The 27,774-nt window shown below is 43.3% G+C and overlaps 1 pseudogene; it reads left to right on the top strand.

Moving 5' to 3' along the window:
• LOC147692962 (uncharacterized) lies at nucleotides 1-27,472 on the top strand (annotated as a pseudogene).
• The last annotated feature ends 302 nt before the right edge of the window (nucleotides 27,473-27,774 follow it).

Here is a 27,774-nt window from a genome sequence, read left to right as displayed (position 1 = left end):
ATGGGGTCCGAAGAACTAGCACCTGCAAGAGAACCCAATATTGCACCAAGTGTATGGCAGGAACACTTCCAGTCCCTCTACACAGAGGAAATTGGGGCCAAATGTTATCCATCCCCATCTGTCACAAATCATTCAGACGGGGACCTCTTCACAGAAAAGGAGGTGAGATCAGCGATTGAGGGCCTACCACTGGGCAAAGCGCTGGGATTGGATGGTCTTCCAGGTGACCTGTTTACACAGGAACCTGATGTATGGGCCCCATACCTATTGGTACTATTCAATGCAGTTCTGAGAGGCATGGATGTGCCTTGTACTTGGCTGGGAGCAGAGGTTGTTCCTATATTTAAGAAGGGTTCACCTCTGCTTCCAGCCAACTACAGACCCATCAGCCTCATAGACGTGTCCCAGAAGCTCTTTGGGAGGCTCATACTAGATCGGCTACAGAGCTGGATTGAGGAATGTGATATTCTGAGCCCATACCAAGCAGGTTTCAGAAAGGGGATATCCACAACCGATCAGATATTCCGTCTGAACCTCATTTATTGGAAGACTGCACTAATCGAGGGCGGCAGCTTGCACACGGTGTTTGTGGACTTGCGAACCGCCTTCAATTTGGTGCCGAGATCAAAATTGTGGACCGTATTGGCAGATATGGGTGTCCCAGCAGATATCCTATCCATCCTAGTCAAATTACATCAGAATAACTTTGCACGTGTCAGGTGTGGTAGGAATGGGGACCTCACAGACAAATTCCCGTTGACAGAGGGGTGAGACAGGGCTGTGTGCTTGCGCCGACCCTGTTCTGCCTCTTTGTGAACGGGGTAATCGCCCACCTGTCCAGGATTGGTGTAAATTGATAGCCCTAAATTGGATGGCAGCAGGGTGCCCGCCATCATGTTTGCGGATGACACCCTGCTGCTGTCCAAATCCCCCATGGGAATCCAAAAGGTACTGGATGGGTTTCTGGAATTCTGCACGGAAAGAGGACTCGAGATCAACACCTTAAAAACAAAATACATGATCTTAAACCCCACCCTCTCAACACGCCCTAACCCTATGCTTGGTACAGTCCACTTAGAGAGGGTCTCCACGTTTGAGTACCTGGGGGTAACTCTAAACGAGAGAATTACCTGGGAAACACACAAGATTAAAGCCAACATGAAACTTGTGCAGCTAGTGGGTGGCATCTCAAGGATGGTGAAGAACTCTACATACCGTCCACTGGGTCCAGTCATTCAAATGTATAAATCACAGGCAAGGGAGGCAGTCACATATGGGGGCGAACTCTGGGGTCACACCACTGCTCAAAAATTGATGTATACAGAAAACAAATTTATCAGGCAGATGGTAGCTCTCCCCACAAGTACGCCGCTGCTTCCTTTGAGACTCGACCTGGACATCAGGCCAATTGCAGACGAATTGGGACTCAAGCCACTAACCTTTTGGCGACGACTGTGGAGCAGTAACGTCCTTACCAAATACAGGACTGAGCTCCAGGAGTTCCTAAATGTACAAAATGCAAGTGCTATCCCATGGCTATCCTATATAAAAAGGTCATTTGAGACCCTTGGCTTATCAGAACTCTGGACTGATCCGGAAAATGCAAGCACCAGGATCTCACGGAAAGAACTATCAAAAGCTTAATACGAGCTAAAGCTTACTGTTGCAGTGAATGAGATGCGGGTGGGCTCCCTGACAAACGTATTCATCCAAAACAAACACTACGTTTCTTTCGAATGTGTTTTGGATGGTATGACTCCCGCGCTAACCAGGAAGCTCTTTCTGCAGTGCAGTATAGTACTCTACCTCTAAGGTCATTTACAAGCTCATGGTCTACACCCCCGGCTACTGAGCGCTGTTCAGCATGCGCGCATCCCCAAGAAAATTACTCACACGTGGTATTTTTTTGTGAACCCTACCAAAAAATCAGAAAATACTGGCTTATTCCCCTCCTTAAAAACATGGGTCTTAGAAACTTTTTACCTGCGTACAGAATTCTGAAGACTGACCCTTCTCCACAGATAGTGTTCGCAATGGCGAAGTATTTAACGGCATTATGGCACACACGCTCACGCTTTCTTAAGCTGGACCGGATTCTTAATTCCGTTTTAAATAAATTGCATTTGGTTATTGGTTTTAGCTCCTATCGTGGACAATTTGACTTATAGCGCTGAGACCAATTTTTATAATCATTGTTTTTGATGCATTGTATACATTTTTAAGTGATTGTGATGTGTGTACATCTTTTATGATCTTATTGGTCGAAATAAAGATTTCAAACAGGTATTACTTCACTAGTCTGATCCAATTATTCTCCTATTTAGGCATGTTGAAAAAATGGCTCTGTTTTAATTCTACATTTAGTTCAAAAAAAGGGGGGGGCAATATATATATATAGTCATGGACCGACCTATGATGCTCCATTCAAACTACTAAATTCTGCCAAGCTGAATTTACAGTTAAATGATGATATTGCAATATTGAAGAAAGCTTATACAATGTCTACCGTTTCCATTCTCAAGTGCAAGCCACCTTCCTTGAGTGTCCGATTGAGATCTGCCATTACATCCAGCCTGATGAATGGGTCAATGTTTGTGCATTTCTGAGGAAGGCCACACTACAGTGCCACAGGTGCGCATCATGTCAGATCCTACTCATCAAAAACACAGCTGTTAATTATCATGGTCTGGCACCATAAGTCCACTCTTCCCACTGCAAGAGAGTTGCTTGTCCTGTAGACAGTGGTGCTCCTGCTGCCACCTCAGGGCCTGTGCCTATTGTCAGATCTGTAACTAGGACAAGACTTTGCATGGATTGGAGCTTACTGTGGATTCATTTGCTTGTTAATACACGTAGAAATTTCACTTTGAGACCTATTCATTTAGTCGGAAAATTTGCTTAGTTCCGTTACGCTGTCACATGGCCCATAGGGATATTGTCCTCTTCACTAAGTTAGCATGAGCACTTTGCAGCCTGACAGCAGTGTTGCGCATGTTACTGCATGTCATTATGTTATTTGCAATATTTTTTATGGCTGCTTTCACATGAGAACTCATCGCTAAGTTCGTTCTCTGCAAGTTCCTGGGATTTTGACTGAACATTATGTGCAGAGTCAAACAACAATGCCCCTTGTTATTTTGTTCTGGCCAGACCGTATCCCTTAGACAAAACTTACTGACGCAGCTGTTGTTTGGACAACGTACTTTGGTTTCTACTGGGGTACACAAACAGGTGACACACAGTTGGAGAGGGACCTTTCCAGAGCAAAGAGTGAGACAGCAACTACGATGTAGATCTTCCATCTATAGGCTAAGGTATGGGGTCTGCTGACTAAGCCCAGAGATCTTCTAACCTATAATAATATTGCTCCATTATGATATCTCCCTTCATGATTTACGTATAAGCTGCTATGCTCACAATACTTGTACTATGCATTTTCCTGCTTGTTGTGGCACGTACACTGCATGTTAGGGCACGTTAGTTAAAATTAAATATTTTAAACTGTTTTGTTCCTTTGTCAGATGTTATTATTGACAAGTACAAGAGTGCGAGTGAAAGGGTGTGTCTTGTTACTGCGATTTCTGAGAGGTCTGGTGGTGTTGTGTTCTGGGGTGTTTAATCATTTGTTTCTCTGTGAGTAGGAGAGCAAGTGAGACACTATAGCTAGTCGGTCCTGGGCTTGTAGGTACTAAAGTGGTAGAAGGTCTGGTACATATTCGCGAGACTCCTGAGTAGAGCTTGTGTGTGTCCATAATACCCTCTCACCGGTTTCTGGAGAGGTCCATGGGGTGAGGGCTTAGCCTCCTATATTTGTACATTTACAGGTTTTTCAAGCTTGAATTATAACAGGTGTAGTTTATCTCTTTCTACCTGGTTTGGCGCTACCGTTCTTCTGGTTTATCATTTCCATTTTCTATTGTGGCAGTCGCTATTGCTGCACCTAACCTCACGGCGGTTACAGCATTTTTGACACAACGTGCAGTCCCCAATGCGGGGCATCCTTTATCTTTGTTGTTGAGGCGGACGCGGCTCACCGCTTCATGGTCTTTTATTCTTGGGCTACATTTCAGGCAGTGGATGGAAATGAAAATTTGTTTCATCAGTATACAGCAGCCACAGTGCCACGGGCTTATCGCCCTCATGCATTGCTTGAAGTTCCGTTGACAGCCTGGAAGCATACCATTTGGGTTCAAGGTGCCCTTCCTCACCCTGTTTCTTTGATCCGCTTAGGCCGCTTATCGGTCGACGGGGCCACTTGACCCATTTTGGCAGGTTTTACACTGCATTCAAATTATCTTAATGTTACATTTGCAGAGTTACGTCAGTTACATACATCGTGGATTCACACTCAGAAGTATTATACAGTTTTGTCGCATGCGATTCAAGTGGCTCCAGCTGGGGCTGTGCCTCCTCTGCCTGGATTCAGCAGTGGACTTGTCATAAGCCCCATCATTCTTAATTCAGTGATTGTCAAACGTTCTAAGAATAGAGATGATTTGCCATATTGGCTGACAGAAAAATTTGAACAACTCAAGGCTGTTTTTCCACATACAACTCCTGTTGAAAAACACAAGATTCTAACAATGAGTTTACTGGGTGGAATTATTCCCGCTTTAGCTGATTACAACACCTGGAGGACGGTGTTTTCTTCAGTTTGTACGCTATGCTTTGGCACCCCCTCCATGAGCGTTCTAAAGAAGGTACATGATTAACAACGGGCTGGATCCAGCCCTGGAGTTGGGTTTGAGATTAGTGGGCATGTTCCCTATAGTCTCCGATATGATCCTGGCCAACATCAAAGGTGGGGCAGTTAGCTTACAAGTGCGCCAGCGCCTATTGGCTGTGGCGGACGTTGACTGGCAGAGACAATTGGCGATAATTATTGCGGAGGTGTACACCTCGTTAGGGCACAATAGTTTGAGAGTAAGACCTTTTACTCAGGTTAGAACAAGCTCCCTCCTGAGAATTTACGGATCTTTAAAACTCTGTATCACCTTATTGTGAGCTGGTCCTTAACAACCTTAGACTGGTGACTTTTCACCACATCTCATGACCATTTGCCCAGCCCGTCACAGTCGAGTACGCTTGTTGCAACCAAACATCATGTGGAATGCCATCTTTTAAGGGCACTGCAGCAGGCACTTACTGACCTCATTTGGATTATTTGTCCTGGACAAATGAGCTTTTACATATATTTATTTGAGCCTTGAAAAAGTCACTGTGTGACATAACACAAGTTGGCTGCTTCTGAAGAAAGAAATTGTGATATTTTTGATTGTACAGACGATTTTACAAATTCTGACACATACAATAATTGGTCCTTTTGTTTGAGGAACAAGTACTCAATGTTTGGACCTCATACTAGTAATGTGTGATACTGTCTGATTACTTAGATTTATTCTATATGAAACTTTCACCACAGTTGTTCCTGCTGTAGCCTCATCATCTGGCAGTGAGCCAAGTAGTTCATGTCCACTTCCTTTGTCCACTCCACCACTGCCACATGATGCTGCCAGCTTCTTATTAATGCTACCTCTGCTCGATTTAGGCAGCCTCCTCCTCATACTGGATACCGTATACATGGGGGTTGTAGATCAACACTGCAAAGACCAAGCTGAGGTTTTTTTATCCACATAAAACATTTAAAGGAAATTTGGTGTCTGTGGGAATGCTCCCAGAGTGAATGGAATATTTTCCTTACTTGGCAGCTTCCTTATCTTGGAAGCCTCACATTGGCAAGGCGGTAATTATGCATACACAGCTAGCAGGAGTCATTGCCAAAGAACTTCAAGCATATTTTACTAAGTCAATAGCACCCGCTCTTCAGATCTATGAGGCAAAGACCTTGGGCTCTGCTTTTTATAGGCTTAAGTGGGCTCTTTGTCCATATATATGATTGCTGGATGTATGTCAGTACAACGCGATCTTTTAGATCGCGGTACTTGACATCGCGGGCATTACAACGCAAGTCGTTACAACAACTTGCGTTGGAGGGCGCGGATTTTGGAATATTATAATTTTATATTCCAACACCACTCCACGTAACAGTAGGGAAGGTGTTGGAATATAAAAGCACAACATTCCTTGTCGAACAGCGCCATCCAGCGCAAGTCGTAGTAACGACATGCGCTGTAATGGCATCGTTCTAAAGGCACTGCGGTGTAAACACCGCGTTGTAAACGATGCTCCCCATGATTGCTCCTCATCACATTTTGTTTTTTTGCACTATCTCCCCTCTGCTGATAGTGTTGTGTTTCTGGTATTTTTAAAAGGTTTTTATATGAATCTGTTTTAACCTTTGATATCCCTTAATGTGTTTTATGTATTTATATTTGGTTTATGCTGTGTTTTGCACATACTTTTATGGCTTTTGATTGCCGAAATAAAGTTATTTTGAACTTGGATACCAAATACCCTAGTAAGTCTGGCCTACTATCTTAATTGCTTCTTTGGGTATCTGATTGGTAGTGGGACACATCCTTGCAGTACAATTCTGAATTATCCCATGACCGAATTAGACTGAACCTTCCTATACATGGAGCTGCGACTGAGCTTCCAAGGGTAAGTCCTATGTGATGCTGCTGTTAAACAGACCATTAGTTCTTCCTCCTGCTGGGTTTCCACACACTTCCCTGTTGATGTGGGAGGTAGTATTCCTTTGAAAGGAATGTCCATCAGTTTTAATGACAGTTTTAATGACACTTACCTTCACCTTTTCTACTTTGGGCATAGACTCCCAGAGTGTGCTCCCATCTCCACCTTTTCATTGCTAGGCTTTGAAAAGTTTATCACTCCTTTGGACCGCAACATGCCAGACATGACTCATATTGCCATGGCTGAGCAAGGATTTAAACGCAAGCACTGAGGACCAAATATCTTTAATGTTTTTATTGAAGATAGCAAATGTGTTTTAAATGTCGAGAACATTCCTTTCGAGTCATCTCCTTTTGAGTATGACCTTACCCATGAACTATTGTAACTCAAACACCACCCACAAGGAGGCCATGCATATTTAACTTGCAGGTCACCAGCCAACCCTTGGCTGCACTTAGATTGGGCTGGGACATGTTAAACAGGATATTATCATTTCTACTTTAAGACACTTTGATGATCATCCTTTAGAAATGAAAAGAGACATGTGGGCCATTACATTCACCACTAGGTTATGTTATGCTTTAATTCCTAAGTACTGGATAACTGCTGCGTTAGATAAAATAAGAAAAATTGCAGATGCTTCAAAATAATTTGCAAAATGAACAGCCACAGCTTTATAATTGCCTATGCCAAAATGTGGATTCCACATAGAACATCCATAGTTTATCTCTTAGCAGCCAAAAGGTGGGAGTCTGTGCAAATGGGGAGACTGGGTGCTGTAGGTCATCTGCCCAGCACTTCTCTTACTATATACAAGCAGATATATATAATTAAGATGATTGTTAAGAATTGTTAAGAATTTACATCAGATACTGAGCGGCCTTCATCTAAGTTCCAATGACATCTGGACATGGCTGGCGGACGTTTTCAGCCATTGTGTATGAAATATTTGAATCCATTTTTGGAATTGTATTAATTGTTATTGTTACATATTTTGCTATTTGACTAATATTGTTCATCATCCAATGTTATTCAAAAAATAAAGGTACTGCCAATACTTTTGGACTTGCTATGTCTAAAGATGATTAAGAATGTAATAGCGACGATATTAATGAAGAAGTGATGAAGTGTGTATCATTGAATTGTTCTAACCAGAAATGTTTCCTCTCAGTAAAAAGGGGTGTTGTGAAAATGTATATTCTGTTTGCATAATGTTCCTACAGCCCTATGCCGAACAGAGTTAATGTTGATGTATATAACTAACATAATGTGGATTTGTAAAGCGCATGTTTACCCAGAAGGGTATCTTGGCACTGAATAACTGATGTTTATTGTTTCCCAACTCAATGGTACTGATTTTCCCCCCTCAAAAGGATGAGTAGGCCCATCAGGATTTAAAACTGTGACCAGGAGGCCGAGAACAGAATGCTTGACGTTACAACCATAAATTTACAATGCATGCCTTTACAATGCAGTTTTGACATCGCAACATTCTTTACAACCAATTTTTTTACATCACAAGCGAATACATCGCATTTTTAGAAACTACCTTTACAACGCATTCCATTACATCTCATTATACCATTACAATGCATACCATTACAGTGCATACCATTACATCACATTTAAAGTAAGTGTTGGATATTGTAGGGGTAATAATGACTATTCTAACTCCAGTGAGTGCAACAGTAGGGTAAGTGTTGGATAGTGTAAGGGTACTATGCGTTATAATGGTATGCGTTGTAATGATTTGCGATGTAATACATGCATTGTAGTGACATGCGTTGTAATGCATGCTTTGTAGTGACATGCGATGTAATGGCTGTGTTGTAGTGACATGCAATGTAAAGGATGTTGCGATGTAATGACTGCGTTATAAAGGTTGTTTCCCTCGAGAACAGGCCCCTACATGGGAAGCATTAGTCCACTAAGCCGGCCGGCTTTCTAAGAACAAGTAATGTACTAATGTTTTATAATTGAATATTCGTACCTTTCAGTAGCTTTGAATATGCTTTCTAATTTTCATGGTAGGCCTAGAACCATGATACTCAAAGTTGAACATGTGCGCATTTCCTAGTAGCACAGCCTCACTTTTGAACCTTGCAAGTTGAAGCAGAATTCCAGGAGAATAATGAGCCTTGTGTTATATGTATATATGACTGACATCTTCTCCAAAAGCATGTTCAGCGCTTCTCAGGAGAAGATCGGGCTCCCTGGCCATTAGAATATTTTTTGCTGAAAGTGACATGGTTCTGTAACGCTTTTCAGCTGCATTGACTTATATTGAGGAATAGTTTAGCAAAAATTCTAAGTATTGTGTCTTTATGCTTTATGCCCCACCTGATCTTTTCTAGTGGGAGTCCTGGAAAGTTGATATGACAATTGTCTTTGATTATTTTGCTGAGCTGCTTGATATTATTAATTATTTTTAATTAAACACTACTGCGAGTTTGAGCCTCTCGATGTACTATTTTTAATGTTAACAGGACTGATATGGAAGTCTGGTAGAGTGGTGGCCAGAATGTAAATGAGCTCTATATAGCTATGTGTTATTTTGTTAGCCTTCTCCTTGTTGTGAGGCTGTGTGGTTTTCTTCAACTGTTTCTTTCTCGTACAGTTGTGCCAAAGTGTTACTTGGATTGATAGTTTGTGCTTTATTATTATTAAAAATAGTTTTATTAATCATAATAATAATAATAATAATAATAGCATGACCCTTGGCTTAACTTTATGAGGCATGTCACTTAATTGACTGTATTTTGCCTCCCCTGATTCAGTAAACATTGTTAAGCTGTGCCCATTGCCTGGGCTAATTATACCCTTATAACATTTCAATTGTTCACAGACAAAAAGCACACCAGTCTGACAGACAAAAATAAACGATGTATGCATGGGACAAACTCGTAATGAAGGTAACAAACAAGCAATTAAGGGCTAGATGTAGGTAATTGTAATTTACCGATTTGAAAATACCGAATTTTACCGATTCGGTATTTCGAATCGGTAAATGCAATGTAGATAAAAAGTCGGTAAAAAATACCGAATCGTTAAGATTCGGTATTTACCGAATCGGCATTTACCGATTCGGTAATTGACATTCATTCCTATGGGCCTGGAGGCCCATAGGAATGAATGTCAATTACCAAATCGGTAAATACCGATTCGGTATAATAGGGAAAGAGTCAAGTGTGGCAGGGTGTCACTTTGACACCCTGTTGCACCCCTAAATAGTGCTGGTGTGCACATGTGGCATGTATGTCTGTCACATGGCACAGGTGTAAATGTACAGATTTGCATTTACAGAGGAAATCCTTATTTGCCACCAATTAATAGTTGGTGGTAAATAACGAATCCTTAAAGCACAAAAGCGCTCTTTAAAGTGCTTCCTACATCTCATTTACCGATTCGGTAAATACCGAATCGGTAAATGATGATTCTGTAAATACCAAATCGGTAAATGCCGATTTGTTATTTACCGAATCGGTAAATATACCACCTACATCGGAAAAGGCTATTACCGGTCGGTAACGGGCGATTTCGGCCATTACCGACCGGTAATAGCCTTCCTACATCTGGCCCTTAGTGAGGATGGAATGATGCTGTAGCCCTTCTGGACACAGAGATGTATCACAAATGTATGAGCTGTTTAGGTCAGACCTTTGATTAGCTCATCCCTGAGTAGAAAAAAGTTCTGCAGATCTCTTGATTCAAAAATTCCCTTGTTTTAAAGCTTGAAAGACTGAAGCCTGAAGGCAGAAAGGCAGTGGTGTCATTTTCATTTGAGCACCACAGGCCTGTCTTACCGGAGCCAACAGATGCACTACAAACTAGACCACTTTTTAGTAAAATCCAAACTATTCAATAGTGCATTTTAAAATAGTGTCTGAGAAAAATCTCCCACCCCTTCCCACCCAAGCACTATTTGATGGGCTAGCAGTCTTCTTTAAAGATAACATTTAAAAAAGATGCAACATAATTGCTCAAACTTTCAAGATTCCGGTTCTTTTGAAGATGCTTTGCTGTCAATCTGTATTTGCTAAGCACACCCTCATGTCAATTCAGAAGATGTGTCCACTTGTATCATACCAATAAAGTCAGTATGTCAAGATGACATCTGTACAGTGCTGGTGCAGAATGCAGCACACATAGAAAGAGGAAAAAATAAGGAGAAATAAATATATTTCTCATTGTTAAACCTCTCCTGGGGAGGCGTATCCTTTTGGCTCATTCCCAGTTTTACCTGCCTTGCAAATCTGAGAATGCATCAAAATCCATGGATGTTGCATGGGAACACCTATGCAACACCCATGGAAACCCTCCCTGGTGTAGAGTAATGCAATACAGTGATTTGTGCTGCCTTACATTACTCGAGATTTAAGAAGCCACGGAGGGCCACGCAAGTTGTCCTTGCGTGGCTTCATAAATCTCATTTTTCATTTGTGTAGCTCTTGCACCTTGTTGCGTGGTGCAAGAGTGACGCAAAGGGGCTCATAAATAAGCCACATTGTTCTTTTCTACAGTGGCTGTTCACATTTTCTACAGGACTCACCACAGTAACACATTACCTGGATGATTACTTTTCCGTGCGACATCCTGGTTCTTCGCTCTGCCAACAGATGTTGAACAGTTTTAAGGAGCTCATTGAAGATGCTAGGGTTTCCCTAGCAGAGGACAGGACAGTAGGCTCACAGATGGAATTGGCATTTATAGGAATTGTGGTTGATATGGTGAGGATGAAGGCGAGGCTGTCAGAGGACAGGTGAAGGGCAAAGATTCTACTGATGGAAGGGATGTTGTGGAAGAAGAAAGTGCAAGTCAAGGAGGAGCAGGTGCTGCTGGTTCATCTGAATTTTCCATGCAGAGTTGTGTGAGGAGGCAGAAGGTCTTATTGTTGGTAGGCTTATCGCTTCCGCATCATAAACTGAGAGTGAAGGCAGGGATGGAAGAGGATTTAAGGACGTGATTGGCCTTTGTGACAAATTTCAACAGAATTTCGTTTGGTGAGGTTGGGGAAACAGCCTGAATGAAGGATTGCATTTTCAGATGCCACAGGGGTCTGGGATTTGGTCTTTATTGGCAGAAATGTTGGTGCACAGAAAGGTGGCCCGAAGAATGGCCAAATGAATGAAGAAGCATAGATTTTCTGGAAGTTTTTCCATTTCTTGCTGCATTAACCCTATGGGGGGAAGGTTTGGCTAACAAGAAAGTTTATTTAAGGTGGATAGCTTAGCGGTGGTCTACATAGTCAGCAGAGAGTCTGCTAGGAAAACACAGGTGATTCTATGGCCTAGCCTCAGGCGCGTACCAGACAGGAACCCCAATGTCGGCTGAGCTGTAGTGGAAACGAGACAGAGGATGCTGCGATTAGTATTGGGCTCCTTAGCCCAGTATACAAGGCTGGCATACAGGCAGGTGTGGAGGGAATTTTTGCAATCCCGACGAATAGAAGAATATCAGAGACAGAGGCTTGACTGCGACATGACGATGTGATTAACTTTATAATGGGAGAAGGCCCATGACATTGAATATGGGATGTGGATCAGGGGAACAATACACTGTAAAAAGACAAATTATTCTTACTTGTCCATCAAATTTCAGAAATGCTCATTGGTGTACAATAATTAATTATCAAACATCAAACTTTCAATGCAGAGCCTAAATCATATGCGAAAACACAACTTTTTAATTAGTTATACATTAATTAAATTATTTATTTGATTTTGAATAAAATCATAAAAGTTCACATAAAAACAAAGTGCATCATACATATAAAAACTACTGAAAAGAGGCGTGAGTCTGGAATGGCTCTCTGAGCAAGTCTTAAACTGTTTAATGCAGAGGAGAAAGTAACAGTGTAATATAATAGGACAACATTACTCACTGGGTGCATCAACTCATTCTTTGACAAAAACATCAATAGGTCGGTTATGTTGCAGAATGGTCTAAAATAGGACAATATCATGAAGTGCAGGGCTAAAAGTGATGTTGTCCCTATGACCTTAGTTTAAATTCTCTCATTATTCTTTGTCCAGGGAGTCAATATATAAAATCAGTGTACAGTCATAGCATGCAAGTGTAAAAGCACTATTGAAAAACCATTAGCATATAAAACCAGGAGGGATTCGGGGCCAGTGGAATGGGCAAAAAATGCACACTTTTCATAGGGCAAGTGTAGAGTGTAGGCATATGGACTGCTGTGTAAGGACTGCAATCGAGTAGCATAACCTTGTGGACAACTTCTGCAGAAACTCCATGGCAACCCTGCACTGCCTTAGATTTGCCTGCCTCATAAGTGGTAAAATATATGCAGACCTCAATGTGGCATAATGTGTGCATTACAGGATAAAGTGCAAGGTGCTTAGTACAGACAGTCCATCACAAGGACAGACAGGGAAATTAACATAAAAAGTGCCTTGTCTCCGATGAGCGACGAGAAAGTGGACAACACTGAGACAGTCTTACTAACAAAACCTGTGATGTAAATTGTTGACCCACAGAAGATGATCTGGCATGTACTGATTTGAGCATCGGTGGCGACTGTGGGCAATATTGAGTTTTTTATCATCCTTTCCTTTAAAAGTGTTTCTTCTGAGATTTATGAAAACTGTCCTAAAGGTAGTAGGGCTCATTGAACTGCTCATATAGGTACAGCAAATTAGAAATCTTGGATATATAAGACAGCCAAGGTATTTTGGAGCTCTTTTCTAGTTTCCGACAGTCGGCCACAATTGAACGGTTTAACATGGTCTCCTCCTTCATCCATATTCTCAGCCATACCAGGAGGGCCTGGAGTCTCACAAAGTCACTGATGCATTTATCTATACACAATTTTGAATAAGTTATCTTGCTGTTGGCGTGGGTGAAGGAGTTTGAAGGGGAGGGCTGGAGTAAGTGTATACTTGCAGAAGGCAAGATGTTGAGGTTTACAGTTGGATTAAATAATGTTGAGTCAGGTTGTAGGCTAAAAATATAGAGACAGGTAGTCACGTTGAGGGGAATTGTGGGAAGGGGAGCCAATTAGGAGTGGGGGTAGGAAACATTAGGTTGTCATTTATGTATAGTGTGCTTGTTAGTTTTGCATGGCAAATTGTCTAGGAATGTTTTAATGCTTGTAGTGCACATGCTTCATTAACCCCTCCCCCTGCTGGTGACGGAACCACTCCGTCATCAGCCGCGGTCGCGAGGTGCTGATGACTTAGCGGTTCCGTCACGGCCCGCTCGGCGCGCCTGCGCTGAGCATTCCATTGAGCGGGCGGGGTTGTGACGGAACCGCTCCGTCCTGAGCACAGCCCGACCGCGGTTGGTGACAGAGCGGTTCTGTCACCAGCATGGGAGCGCCACGCGGCACCCCCGCCCCCTTAGCGCTACGGCTGAATAGCCGCCGCAGCAAAGGGGTTAAAGCAGCCTTTCTCACACTACAAGTTGTCAGTGTTTGTGTTGTGATCTCTCACCCAAATGAGGGTTGGGGGCAGCCAAAGGGAGAGGTATTCCCCCATGCCGATTTGGGTGAGGGGCTACAGTCCAAAAGACCTTGGGCTATAATTGGTAGGGACGGGCGGTTTGGGGGATATCTTAAGGGCTATTTATGAAAAACCAGTTTTTTTCCGTTAGGTGATATGGTGAATGATAATTCAATTCAGAGGCCAGGCAATTTGCTTTTTCCCTTTCCACCCTCTCCTTGTTTAATGGGTGGCTGTTGGGTTTGAGGGTTTCTATGTGCACAAAAAGGGGCGGCTTAGAAAGCATGTTGTCAACAATGAGCAGGTGCTGGGCTGGCGACTTGCTCACAAGTTATCGGGGGTTGAACCAGTTGTATTGTTGTTGGGGTGGGTGAAGCAATTTGAAAGGGGGACATGTAAGTTTATACTTGGAGAAGCCACGAAGTTAAGGTTTACAGTTGATGAAATAAGGTTGGGTCAGGTAATAGAGTTGGGGCGAATTGTGGGGAGGGGGATAATTAGGGGCAGAGAGAAGAAAATGTTATTTGGACATTTTTGTATAGTGAGGTTGTTAGTTTTGTAAGATAAATTGCCTATACATTATTAAGTTGTTGTCGTGCACCTGCTCCATTAAAGTGGCCTTGTCCACACTATAAGTTTTCAGTGTCTGTGCCCTTTCGCTCAACAGTATTGTCTGTGAAAACCCCAAAGAAATAGGAAGTGAAGAAGGAGGACAGAAGACACAAACAAAACTGGGGGATAAGCCGGATGCTTGTTCTGAAGAGAAAGGGTGCAGGAGGCACTACTCAGCATAGAACGCAGCTCAAAAAGAGCGATGGCAGGCTTCCAAATGCCTGTAGATTGCGAATAGAAATATTGCAAGAGGTTGGGTGCTCAATTAAATACAATGAAGTGGTAACTTTGGAGGCCATACTGGGAAACTATTATTCCCACAGAGATCCCCCAACATGGTTATTCATATTCTTAAATGTCCTTTTGTGAATTTATTGTTTGCCAAGCTCCTTTTCATCTGTTACAGAAACTATTGTATAAGGCTCTCTATGTACTGACTCATTACATCATTCAAATGCCAGAACTCCAACTACGGTTTTGTAGGATGTAAATTGTAAAGCAATTTTACAAATCAGAGAACATGAACACTTACATTTCTAGATTACAATCAATTAGTAGAGGTGTCAATGAGAGTTTCATTATCATGGGAGAGCACTTTTCTTTAGAAAAAAAAGATGTATTCCAGAACTTTCAGGCTGTTTTTAGTTGAACTGAAACTGGGCCAATAACTTTCTCAGTGTCAAAAAATGAATCCATAGTGATTGCTGATGCACCATGAGTATGGGACCACTGGTAATGGTTGACAAGAGGTGACATAATGAAACACGGCAGAATTCATATTGGCCATCAAAAATGTTGTGTCAATAAGTCTTCGGTTTTATTAATTCCCTTATGTCCAGCTAATAAGCTGTTGTGGAATTCATGTGAAGCATTTTATTGATTAGTTTTAATAGACATATATAGGGCACCTTCAAAATACGGTATTTGGTTGTTGACCCGCCCACCCCCCACCCAATACTTGTCTGACTCCTGCTCAGCCCCCCTACTGAACCACAACAACTGTAGAAAAAGGGATCCAAATTCAGCCCGAATGTTGAAAAACTTCATGGTAAAGCACTTGGGGGCATATTACCGAGCAATAGCGATAGTTATCGCTATTGCTTGGTTAGAGACAAAAATTCATCGCCGACCTGCGGCAAATTTTATCGCAGATAAACCTTGGTATTACCAAGGTTTATCCCAAATGCGATAAAAATTGGCCGCAATGCATGAATATCGCTGAAAAGTCAGCGATATTCATGCATTACCGAGCTAATGCTCTTAGCCATGTTATCCACCTCCCGTTGGATAACATGGCTAAGAACTGCTCAGGGCAGGTGTTAGCTTTTGGAGATATTCGCTCTTAGCGCGAATGTCTCCAAAAGTTGGTAATAGGAGATAGCGATGTTAGCGACTGTTTCCAGTCGCTAACATCTTGGAACGCCCACATTGCATGTCATTAGTGATAGATTTCTCTGACATGCAAAGTGGGGCCCAAGATCGTCGCTATCTCCTACTAGCTGTCAATAACTGGTGTTAGCGACAGCTAGGTAATAGGGAGATAATTTTATCTCCGCTTTCTTAGCTTTTAAAGCCAGAAAAGCGGAGATAAAGACCCTTGATAATATGCCCCATGGTAACTTTGGTTCCAAGCAGTTTTTCCCCATTTCAGGGAAAACAACCCTCATCATTTCCAGACTTTGGTAAGGACATACCAGCTGTTTACTATATTATGCCCCTCTCCTCGGTATCTTTCCACCAAAGTCCGGCCAACTCGTAATGAAGTCCTTTTTGCTAGTTTCTTGGGTAGGATAGTTTAGAATACATTGTAATAATCCAAAAGTGCAATCATCAAAGTGCCAGTAAGCTCTATTTAGGGCTCGATTCCGATCCGGTAAAAAAAATCCACCGTACGATTCGTATTCGTAGCCCTTTCCGTACGAATCGTATCCGTCCGTCCGAGTCGAGTAGTACGATCCGCATTCCGTGAATCTGTCCGAATCGTCGCAATCCGTACATCCGTACGCATTGCAAGGCTGAGACTGTGAACCGTACGACTCGTACACACGACGTACGACTCGACAAGTACGATCCGGACCGGGGAATCAGGACGCGATTCGTACGGTCCACGTCAGGTAAGGGCAATTCGTACGGAAAAGCGCACGATTACATACACCCCGTACAGCGCGTACCCCCCCATGATTGCAGGGGTACGGCACGTACCCCTGCGATAATGCGGTGTACGAGCCGTACCCCCATTGTACGATCGGTGTACGAGCCGTACCCCCATTGTACGATCGGTGTACGAGCCGTACCCCATGTACGATCGGTGTATGAGCCGTACCCCCATCGTACATGGGGTACGGCTCGTACACCGATCGTACACCGATCGTACATGGGGTACGGCTCGTACACCGATCGTACAATGGGGGTACGGCTCGTACACGGATCGTACATGGGGTACGGCTCGTACACCCCATGATCGCAGGGGTATGTGCGTACCCCTGTGATCATGGGGGGTACGCACCGTACCCGGGGGGGCCGTTCCATACCTGTTTCGGCACAAACTCTGCTTTTAAGGCTGTTTTCAGCTCCCGTAGAAAAACGGTCGTACGGAGCATACCCGAAACACATCGCACTTGCTGGGTCGTAAAAACCAGCCATGAACCGTACAGATGTCGTGTACAGCAGGTTCCGAGGGAGAATCGTACGGAGATTAGAGTCGTATGGTGTTTTGTACGACTCGTACGGAGTACGGCTCCTGGTACGAATCGTACTTCGTCGTACATACGGGGGACGTTACAGGGTACGATTCGTACGGGAACAATGCTCCAAACGGCTATTCGGAGCGGTTTTTCCCGAATCGGAATCGACCCCTTAGTGTTTGTTTTGCAGGAGTGGGAGTTTTTTCTGTTTGAGAGACGGTTGAAAGTTTGTGACCTTGTTGAGTGAATATATTTAAGGGATGAAGTTATGATCAGAATAAAAAATTACACCAGATTTCAAACCTATTGTGTGAAGTAGGCTGAGTGAACCATTTTAAAGTGGAAACTAACGGCCAAAAGCAACTACAAACAAGGCTTAAGTCTTTTCCTCATTCCAACATTAGAATCTTTTATATTCATTGGTTGATTTGATCAAGGCATTTTGTTATATCCACAAACTCCTCTGTGCTGTTTTTTTGACAGATTTGAATATGAACATGACCAGTGTTTAAATGGTACTCTATAGTCTCTAGCACTTACTTGTATCATGGGACCGTGTAGACATTTAATGGAAAAGTGAACGGGGAAGAATATTTTTTTTTTCATATTTATGAGAGGATGGCTGCAGTTGTTGAAGAATGATCTAATTTGGTCAGATGCCAAACTTCAAGGGTCCTGTTCAGTCATCATTCCTCTGTAGCTGAATGCCAGGGTCTGCTATGCCAGAGGCTGTCTAAAATGTCCATAAGGGCCAAGGCTCCTTAAGCTTTGAGCTCTCTGTTACTGCATCCATCATACAACACCTGGCATACACCTAAAACCAGCCAGGACTATTGGCTTTGTCAAGTCAAGTCATAAAGCTTTATTCGAACATAAAAAACATGTCCATAAAAGCACATACAGTTACATAAGCAAACATTTCATTGATAAAACGAGAAGAAAGAACACATAATTGCTTAATAATCCATTGCGGGATGGAATAAATAGTTAATAACAGAATTCAAAAGCACATACTTTTCCTTGCACCAATGGCCTTAAGTAGGAAGGTAGCTGTGAAAAAGCAAATTGGCTTTGTCAATGGTTGTTAGCTGTTTAAGATAATTGAGTACCAACAATGTTTCTGTTGTAAATAATTAACATTGCAAACGTTTCAATTCTGAAACTGTAAGACTGTGAATTCAATATTACTGAGGCCTGTAGGAGTAGTATTGGTCTTCATTTGGGTGCACTTTATGTTAGATGTGTATACCCTTTTCTCTCTCCACATCTCATCCATCTGCATATCTTACACCTTATCTCTTTCCTCTTCTGCACCCTCTCTCTCTCTCTCTCTTGAATGCATTTCCTCGCATCTCCTTCACTTCTCTACCTCCAAACCTACAACACAGGCACTCACCTGTTTTACTTTGGCCTTGTCATTATTTTGGTCTTTCCATTATTTTGAAAACGGTGTACACCTATTGTTGGACTTGGCCCTTTCTGCAGGGTCATCCCCAAATGATTTGTCTTCACCTCATGTTTTCTGAACCCATTTTTGTTGGCTTTTAGGACTCTTCACACTTTACTACTGCTAACGAGTGCCAAGGTGCTCGTGCTCTCTCCTTTAAACATGGTGAAATTGGCTTACACCCATTTGGCACATTTAATTTACTTGTGAGACCCTAGTGAAGTGGCACTTCACGTACCTAGGGCCTGCAAATTAAATGTTATCAGTGGGCCTGCAGCACCTATTGTGTCATTTACTTAAGTAACCCTTTAAACATGTCTCAGGTCTGCAAGTGCAGCCTGTGTGGAGAGTTTAAACTGCCATTCTGACTGAATAAACCTTTCACCAGGCTCAGACCTTCCATTTTAATTCATATAAGTGACCCCTAGGGCAGACCCTAACCATCCCATAGGGCAGGGTGCACTGTATTTAAAAAGTTGGACATGTACGTTTAACTTTTAGATGCCCTGGTATTGAAAAATGCTAAAATGTGTATTTCACTACTGCAGGGCCTTCGCATCCCATAGGATAACATTGGGTTCCTTATTACATTTAGTAAGTGATAGTTTTCAATTGGGAGCAGGTAGGAATATTAAGTTTGGTGTCTAAGGAATTTAAATTTAAAAATCTCTTCAATGGTAAAGTTTGTTGTTAAGTCCCAATTCTAAAAAGGCCACTTTTGGAAAGTTGGCATTTTCTTGCCCAAACCATTTGGTGCCTGCAGTCTGCATCCTGGGTCATATGACTAGGAGTAGCTGGTAGTTGGTCATTTTGAATTGGTCCAGGACAGTGAGACAAAGGGCAATAGGTGTTGGCAGTATGTGCCATCTCTGACTTGATGAGGGGGAGGGGCTGTCACCTACGAATGTATAATGTTACAATGCATACATTTACAATGCATGCCTTCACAACGCAGTTTTTACATCGCAACATCATTTACAACGCATACATTTACATTACATACCATTACAACAGTTTTTTTAAACTACACTTACAACGCATTCCATTACATCGCATTATACCTTTACAATGCATACCATTACAACGCATACCAATACATTGCATTTAAGGTAAGTGTTAGATAGTGAAGGGGTACTATGCATTGTAATGGTATGCATTGTAATGACATGCAATGTAATGCTTGTGTTGTAGTGACATGCGATGTAGTGCCATGCATTGTAGTGACACGCAATGTAATGGATGCATTGTAGTGACATGCGTTGTAAAGGATGTTGCGATGTAATGCCTGCGTTGTAAATGTAGTGCGATGTAATGGTCGCATTGCAAATGTTGTTTCCCGTCACCTACCACGCTTTCCAATCACAGAGGCTCTGACTCAGCACACTCACAAAGGCTTTGACCCTTGTATTCTGTGACCTCAGAAAAGCTGGGGCCAGGACATAGATGCAGGCAATTCCAGACACCTCTCGGGTGTAAACCTCCAGAACTTTCTCCTAATTCAAAGTAGGCACCAGGTAAAACTAATGGACCATCAAACCCAACTCAGACTCAGAAGACCTGCTATGATGCTCTGCCAAAATGACTGCTACTCTGTTGCCATGCTGCCTGCTGCCTTGCTGCCTGCTGCCTTGCTGCCTGAGTGAACCTGCTGCCTTGCTGCCTGAGTGAAGGGGACCTGAACCTGCAACTTGAACCCAGGACCACCAGGGTGACTCCAAGGGCCAGTTGCCTTGCCTCCTGATCAGAAACATCAGGGACAGAACAGGCTCCAACCACCTTGAACCCAGCACCTGGACTTAGTCTGCTGTGAGCCTTCTCCCCCAAGTGGTGGCACATCAGTCCTGGAACCTTGGTAGTGGACATGAAGGTGCTCTGCCATCCAGCTTTAGTCTTGTGAGCAGAACTGACGCAGTGCAATGCACTGTCTTGCAGCCTCCCATTAGAAATGCCACTTTGCAACACTTCTCTAAAGCAGGACTCCGTAGCTCCTCCAAACTGCCACTGCCTGATGCCTCCTTGAAGCAGGACCTTGCATCTTTCAGTCCCACAACTCCTCGGAATCATCGCTTCTCCAATGAATCCTAGACAAAGGACCTGGCATTTCAGCCCACAACTCCCTGCAACTGCCGCTGAGCGTGCATCCTCGAAGCAGGACCTTACATTGCAGCACTGCAGCTCCTTGAAACCCCTGCTGCACTACTCATCCTCGATGCAGGACCTTGCAGACTCTGCTGGGCGATGCAGCTTCGATGCAAGACCTCACAACGCTACACAACTCGGATTTAAGGGATTTTGTTAAAGCACTATAAGCGCTGCAGGTCCACTAGTAACATTTAATTGGTCCCTTTATATGACTCATACTTCTTGGCAACCGGGTTGTACTTGTTACCTTGACCCGATCTAGCAGAAACGGATAACCACAGTTAACACTTTGTGCTTCTAGACACTGTTTCTATTTAAATCTTTAAGATTGCATATCTCCTGTTCTACTGATTGGAATTTTGTTGTTGTGGTGTCAAATACATTATTACATTTTACTCTAATGTTCAAAATTGGAGTGAGATTTTGCGTGTGTTGTGTTTCCACTTTATTACTATTTGAAGTTATGCATAAATACTTTAAACATTGCCTCTATGTTAAGCCTGACTGCTGTTGTGCCTAGGTACCAAAGGGTTAAGTGCATGTTAATGTGGGGTTGCCGGTGCCTCACCCTAACATAAATTGTGGTTGCCACTTGAGTAGAGTTTGATCCCCCTCAACAGTAACCCAATTACTAACAAACCATAAGTATGTTAGACAGAATTATTTTGTTCCTTTTCCTAAACGTATTGGTTTTACCAGATGTAGTCAAAAAAAGAGGAGGGAGGGTACCAGAAGCTGATAAAGGTCAAGTACGTAGGTTCCGAAAATCATTAAATCAACCAAGGAGGTACTATTTGTGTAAAGATGTGGAAAGGCACAGATAGGGGGGGTCTCAAAACAGGAAGAAAGAAACAGAAATCATATGGATTATTTTTTGTTGCCCTATCACATCCCTAGAGGTGTCATGCTTCATCATTGGGCATTTCTCCCCATCGGAGCGGTGCTGCAATGCCCTATTGGCCCCACAAAGGGTTGCTTTAGCTGAGATCTTTTGCTGTTTATTTTATTTGATGAAGCGTGTAGGTGCAAGGGTGTGTCCTAAAAGTGTGGGGTGGTAATGAGTTTAGGAGTGAGGTAAAACTGCCTAGGATATTTTTAAATAGATATTCTAACATGAATGTTCTCCTGGCAGGATTAAAAAACAAAAAAAATGGCTGGGGCTACTGCAGGGACTTAGGGCCACATATATGACCATCTTTAGCGGTCACATATGGCTAATCGGAGCATTTGCGGCTGCTAAAAAGGTCTGTGGCATGTACAAAGCCTATTTTGCAAGTCGGTAACCTATTATCAACTCAAAAAAAAGGGTTTGCAACTCGCTATTAGGAAGGGGCGTGTTAAGGGTGTCCCTTCCTAATAGCGACTCGCAGTGCTATGTACAAATGTTTTGCGACCGAAGTACAGTCAATAAAATATTCACATTTTAAAGCCAATGGAAAGTTGGTGGTGGACCATTCGCAAATGGGAAGGGGTCCACAAGGGACCCCTTCCCCTTTGCGAATGTGGGTGCAAATATTTTTAAAGACCAGGCAGTGGTCCCACGGACCACTGCCTGCTCTTAAAAAATGAACCTGAAACATTTCATATTTTTCTTTTTGAAATGAATTCAGTTCAAAATGGGCTGCATTGAAATAAAACAGCTTTATTATAAAAGCAGTCACAGACATAGTGGCCTGCTGACCCCAGCAGGCCAACATCCCTGTGAGTGCCAGCCATTCCCATTGGGTCACAAATTGCAACCTTCCTCATGAATATTATTGAGGCAGTTCCTGTGCAACCCATTTGGGAAGTACAACAGTGTCTTAGACACTGTTGTATATTCCATTTTGCAAGTCGCAAAATGGAATGGTTGTACATCTGGCCCTAAATGTGTTCAAGTAGCTGTGAATTTTTCATGTGGTGTAATCAGGTCAACATGTTTCATGCCTAACGGTCCAGAGTGGATCCTCAGTGCTTCTTCAGGACCAATGGAAGGGGGAGGTGAGTCTACCCAACACCTATATTTTAATGTGTATTGTACGTATTCTTTAAAGGTAAAATGATCGTCCATCCCTATGAATCAATCAAGTCCATCCCAACTGTTTGAGACAGAGGTCAGAGCACAGCTGCTAAATGGTTCCTGTGCATGGAAGGCAAAGGACATACCCTCCTCTGCTCGCCTCGATCCAGGCAAGACAGACACCAGAAAGCACTACTGCAGCCGTGCCCCCTAGCTCAAGTCACAGTGGGCTAACGGAGGCAGCATGGTTCCTAGAAACTCCTGTATTGAAGCCCACCTTGGGTTTGCCCACGGTGGATTCTCTGACGTCGCTTACAACCTCTTTGTGCAGGCACCTTCTACAGCGAGTGTCTCTGGTTGGAAAAAACAGATGCCTCAAGACCCCTCTGCACCTGGTCATCCTGGCCTAAGGAGAAGAGGACTAAATGCGTCCCCAAATCTCCGAGCATCATGAGACCTGAGCTCCTTTGTTGGTTCAACCGGACTGGTTACACAGGGCATTAAACCTTAAAAGCACCTCGGCACCCAACTGTCCCAGTGCTGCCCAAGGTGACCTCTTGGTGCTGACTTAGACCTTGCCCCAAATACTCACCTTAAGTCCAGAAGATTGGGCCCGTAAGTCACTGTAAAGTACCTGTATGCAGTATATGTCTTTCCTCAATAGGATAGCATTACCGCTCCGGAAATTGCACTGTGACGACTTTCAATAACTGTAAAAATTCATAGCTCAAAACGTACTTACCTGATTTTGATGATCGTGATACTCAAAGTTATATAAGATATGTGTTATTTTTGTAAATTGGTGTGTATCTCCTTAGTGAGGTTAGTGTATCATTTATTGAGTGTGTGTATGTAGCAGATGTCTAACACTCCTCTTGAAAAAGCCTAAGGCTGTTCAACAACACTACTCCCTAAGAAAACACCTTGAGATTGCTAGAGCAAGCCCCTGTCCACTTATAAGGGATGCCTGGATTCTTTGCATAGTATGCCTCTTTTTAGTATACTATATAAAGAGCCAGCTTCCTACAAATTGTAATAAAAACATTTTATGACCATTTTATTTATGTTTGCGGTGCATGCAACGGGATGGGTGGCGCTCCCCACTCTAAAGGAGAAGCCACCCAATGCTCATAAACCTACTAACTCAACAACTACCTCTCCCCTGAAAGTTGATAACTAACATCAATAATCTTACTTGGGTTCCTTAAATGAAGCAAGGCTGCTCCGCACGTTTAAAGTACAAACTAATGTGCAGTAACCTCACACATTTGCATAAAAACATCCATCATATTGGATCGCAGGTATGCTCTGCAAAGTGTCTTACACTGAAATAGATAAATAAATATCTAACTAACATTATTTTAGTGTAAGAAATGGAGCAATTATTTGAATAATAACTTTTTAATATTTGAAAAACATTTAAATAGGAGGAAACAATTGTCCTTTCATAGCTATAATAAAAGAACATGTTTCAGTCCACTAATTGGAACAAAAACACTGTCTTGGATTAGCACGGACCTGAAAAAACAATATTGCAAAGTTACTTTAAGAGAACATTTATTTCTATCAAGGGCCTGTCAGCGAATGGTTGGAAAGATGAGACCCAGTGGAAGAATATTGGAATTTGTTAATGAGCAAAGATTTGGTTTATAATTATCCTTTTGGTTCCAGGTTTTATTTTCATTACATGGTATTTTCCAATATGTGTAAGATGGCATTTCCTGCATGTTAAGTTATTGATTCACTAAAAATAGTCGTCTTACTATGTGTATTACTGAGTGCAGTGTTAGTCTTTCTAAAACTCAGCAGTGATGTACTAAGCATTAGTTTTGATGCATTTTTACATGTCCTCCATTCTCCTTTGTAAAACTACTCATACTCTCAGTTGTGGCTGCTACCTCTCACCCGTAGTGGGGCGGGTGTGGGTTATGGGGCGCTTATTGAGTAAAAATATCAAAAACAAAAAATCACTTAGGGCCAGATGTAGGTAGCCAAATACCGGTCAGTAACGGCCGAAAATACCGATTTTCAGCCGTTTACAACCGGTATTTGCATTTCGAGAATTAGGGGCTCAATAAACTACACAATCGTTAAATTTACCGATTCGGTAAAGTTACCGACTCTGTAAATTTACCGAATCGGTAAATTTACGGAGTCGGTGAATGTACCGATTCTGTAAATAAGAAATGGTAAAAATGCATTTTGAGATGTAGGTAACCTCTAAAATACTGAATTTGCATGAAAATCGGTATTTGAGAGTCTTTATTTACCATGGATTGAAAGCAGGTGGTAACCAGGTGTAGGCTATAAAAAAGGGCCCAAAATGCAAAAGTTGGACCAGAATGGCGGCATTCTACTTGATTGTGAGGCGGCTACGGCTACAGGCAGAAGGAGAGAGGGTCTGGAGAAGGGAGGAGCAGGTCTACAGACAGAGGATCACCCTTTTCCAACTCACTGATGCAGAGATCCAACAAAAGTACAGGCTACATCCCCAAACCATCCTGGACTTGATCAGGGACCTGCACCCTCTTTTGGAGCATCCAACCCCAAGGGCACATGCCATCCCACCCCATGTGCAGGTGCTGTGTAGCCTACACCTGCTTGCCTCTGGCAGTTACCAGAGTGTCATTGCTGCGGTAGGTGGGGTGTCCCAGAGCTGCCTGTCCCGCTTCTTTAGGAAGTTCCTAGAGGCCATGCTGCAGCGAATGCATCACTACATCACCTTTCCTGAAACGCACGCAGAACTGCTCAGGACAAAGATAGGGTTCTATCAAATAGCGCACTTCCCCAACGTCATCGGTTGCATTGATGACACCCACATTCCAATTTGCCCACCTGCTGCCACAGAGTACATCTACAGAAACAGAAAATCAACCCACACCATAAATGTACAAGTAATCTGCAATGCAAACTACATCAGTGAAGTAGTGTGGCTCACTGGTTAGAGGCAGCAGACCCAGAAGCAGAGGTCGGCCCGGGACCAGGGTTCAATTCCCGAAGCAGCAGGATGTTGGGCCAATGTCAGCAGGCTCGATAAATCTAGCCTTCGGTGCCACTCTAACCATGGGTCCCACTCAGCAACTCTGGGCAATAGCTTGCTTAATCTCCACAAACGGCCCAATCAACGCCAGGGATGCCTGGCTTCACCTTGGGGGTGCCCAATAGGGACCATCTCACAGGGAAAGCCAGGATGGGTTCCCCAGTGTTATACAGCGCCAGGAAACCTACGGGTAGCAGTGTGCTTTACAAGCTCAAATACATACATACATACATACATCATCATGGATATATTGGCCAAGTTTTCAGGCAGTACCCACGACTACTACATCTTCCAGAATAGTGGGATCTACGCACGCCTGACAGTGGGGGAATTTGGCGAAGGCTACTTGCTAGGTAAAACAGTGGGTGACCCTCCCTTGATACATGTTTCAGATGTATGTGCATGTGAGTAATGTTTTTCTCATTTTTAAATAGGGGATAGTGCATATGCCGTCCGGTCCTTCTTCCTTACACCCTACCTCAACCCTTCAACCCTCAGCCAGAGGCGATACAACAGGGCACACAAATCTACCAGGAACATTGTGCAGCGCACATTTGGCCTGTGGAAAAGCAGGTTCCGCTGCCTCTACAAAAGTGGAGGGGCACACCAGTACACACCAGTGACCTGCTGCAAGATGATTTCAACCTGTGCAATGTTGCACAACCTTGCCATGAAGAAGGGCACCAAGGTGGAATTATCTGATTATGAGGACCATGATGATGAACAAGCACTGCCTGAACCCAACACTGCAGGAGTTGCAATACCAACAGATGGCAGACACAGACGGGAAGAGATCACACGAAACGACTTTTAAGTAAGTGAAGAGACACAGACAGCCTGCTGCTCTTCCGTGTCTCTACGACAAGGGGGCTTGCCATGCTGCTCCTACTTGTGCTCCCTTAACTCTCTGGCACATCCAGAGCAGCAGTTTGTGCTGTTTGTGCATTTATCAGCACCTCAACAGCACTGGTCAGACTAGCAATGCCCCTAGTAACCTCATTGCTATTTTGCGTGAGTCCCTCCTGCATGTTTATGCATCTCCTGCATAGCAGGGAAGTGGCTGTGGCCCGGCGGGTGATGGCTTTATTTTGTTGCTGCGCACGCTGCTTCTCCTTGTGCCTTGATGCAATTTCCTTATCTAGTTTGGTGCACAGAAGCTGCACCAATTGTGACATATCATGCATCCCTGCTGCAATCTCCTTGTTGACATCAACTAGTTCTCTGACACCCTTCCCTATGTCTTCCATATTGTTGTTTAGGGTCCTCATTTGGCCTTGGACAGACATGATGGCCTTTCCCTGCATCCTTTGGATCTTCACCATGCTCCCCTCCAGGCCACGGAACACACTGGGACCCTCCACACGTGCAGCTACACTGCTTTCTCGGAGCCTGCGGCGTCTGGAAACAGTACGGGACACCTCTGCACTGCAGTGCAGCAGTGCTACCTTCACCTGGCAAGGTGTGTGTGTTTTCCCCCTCCATGTCACCTGCTGATGACTCCATTTCCAATAGTGGAGTAGCAACATGCCTCCTGCTCTGTTGTGCGGCAGGTGTTGTCAGTTGTCACAGGCAATGATGCTGGCATTTCTGGGGATGACAGTAACAGAGGGGATTGTGTACATTCTGGGGACGCCTGCAACTCTGGAGCCATTTCTGTGTCTTGGGATGGTGGCTGTGTACTTGTTGCACCTGTGTCCTCTGATACATTCTGTGCACTTGGACCTGACTCCTGACTCCCATCCCTCTCTGGTGCCTTGCCTTCAGTCTCCCGGGAACGCCTGCGAGATGTCTCACCT

This window comes from Lissotriton vulgaris, chromosome 9, assembly GCF_964263255.1.
Source record: "Lissotriton vulgaris chromosome 9, aLisVul1.2, whole genome shotgun sequence".
In the NCBI taxonomy this organism is placed as follows: Eukaryota; Metazoa; Chordata; class Amphibia; order Caudata; family Salamandridae; genus Lissotriton; species Lissotriton vulgaris.
Note: the sequence above shows the minus strand (reverse complement) of the source record. Positions and strands in the feature narration are given on the sequence as shown.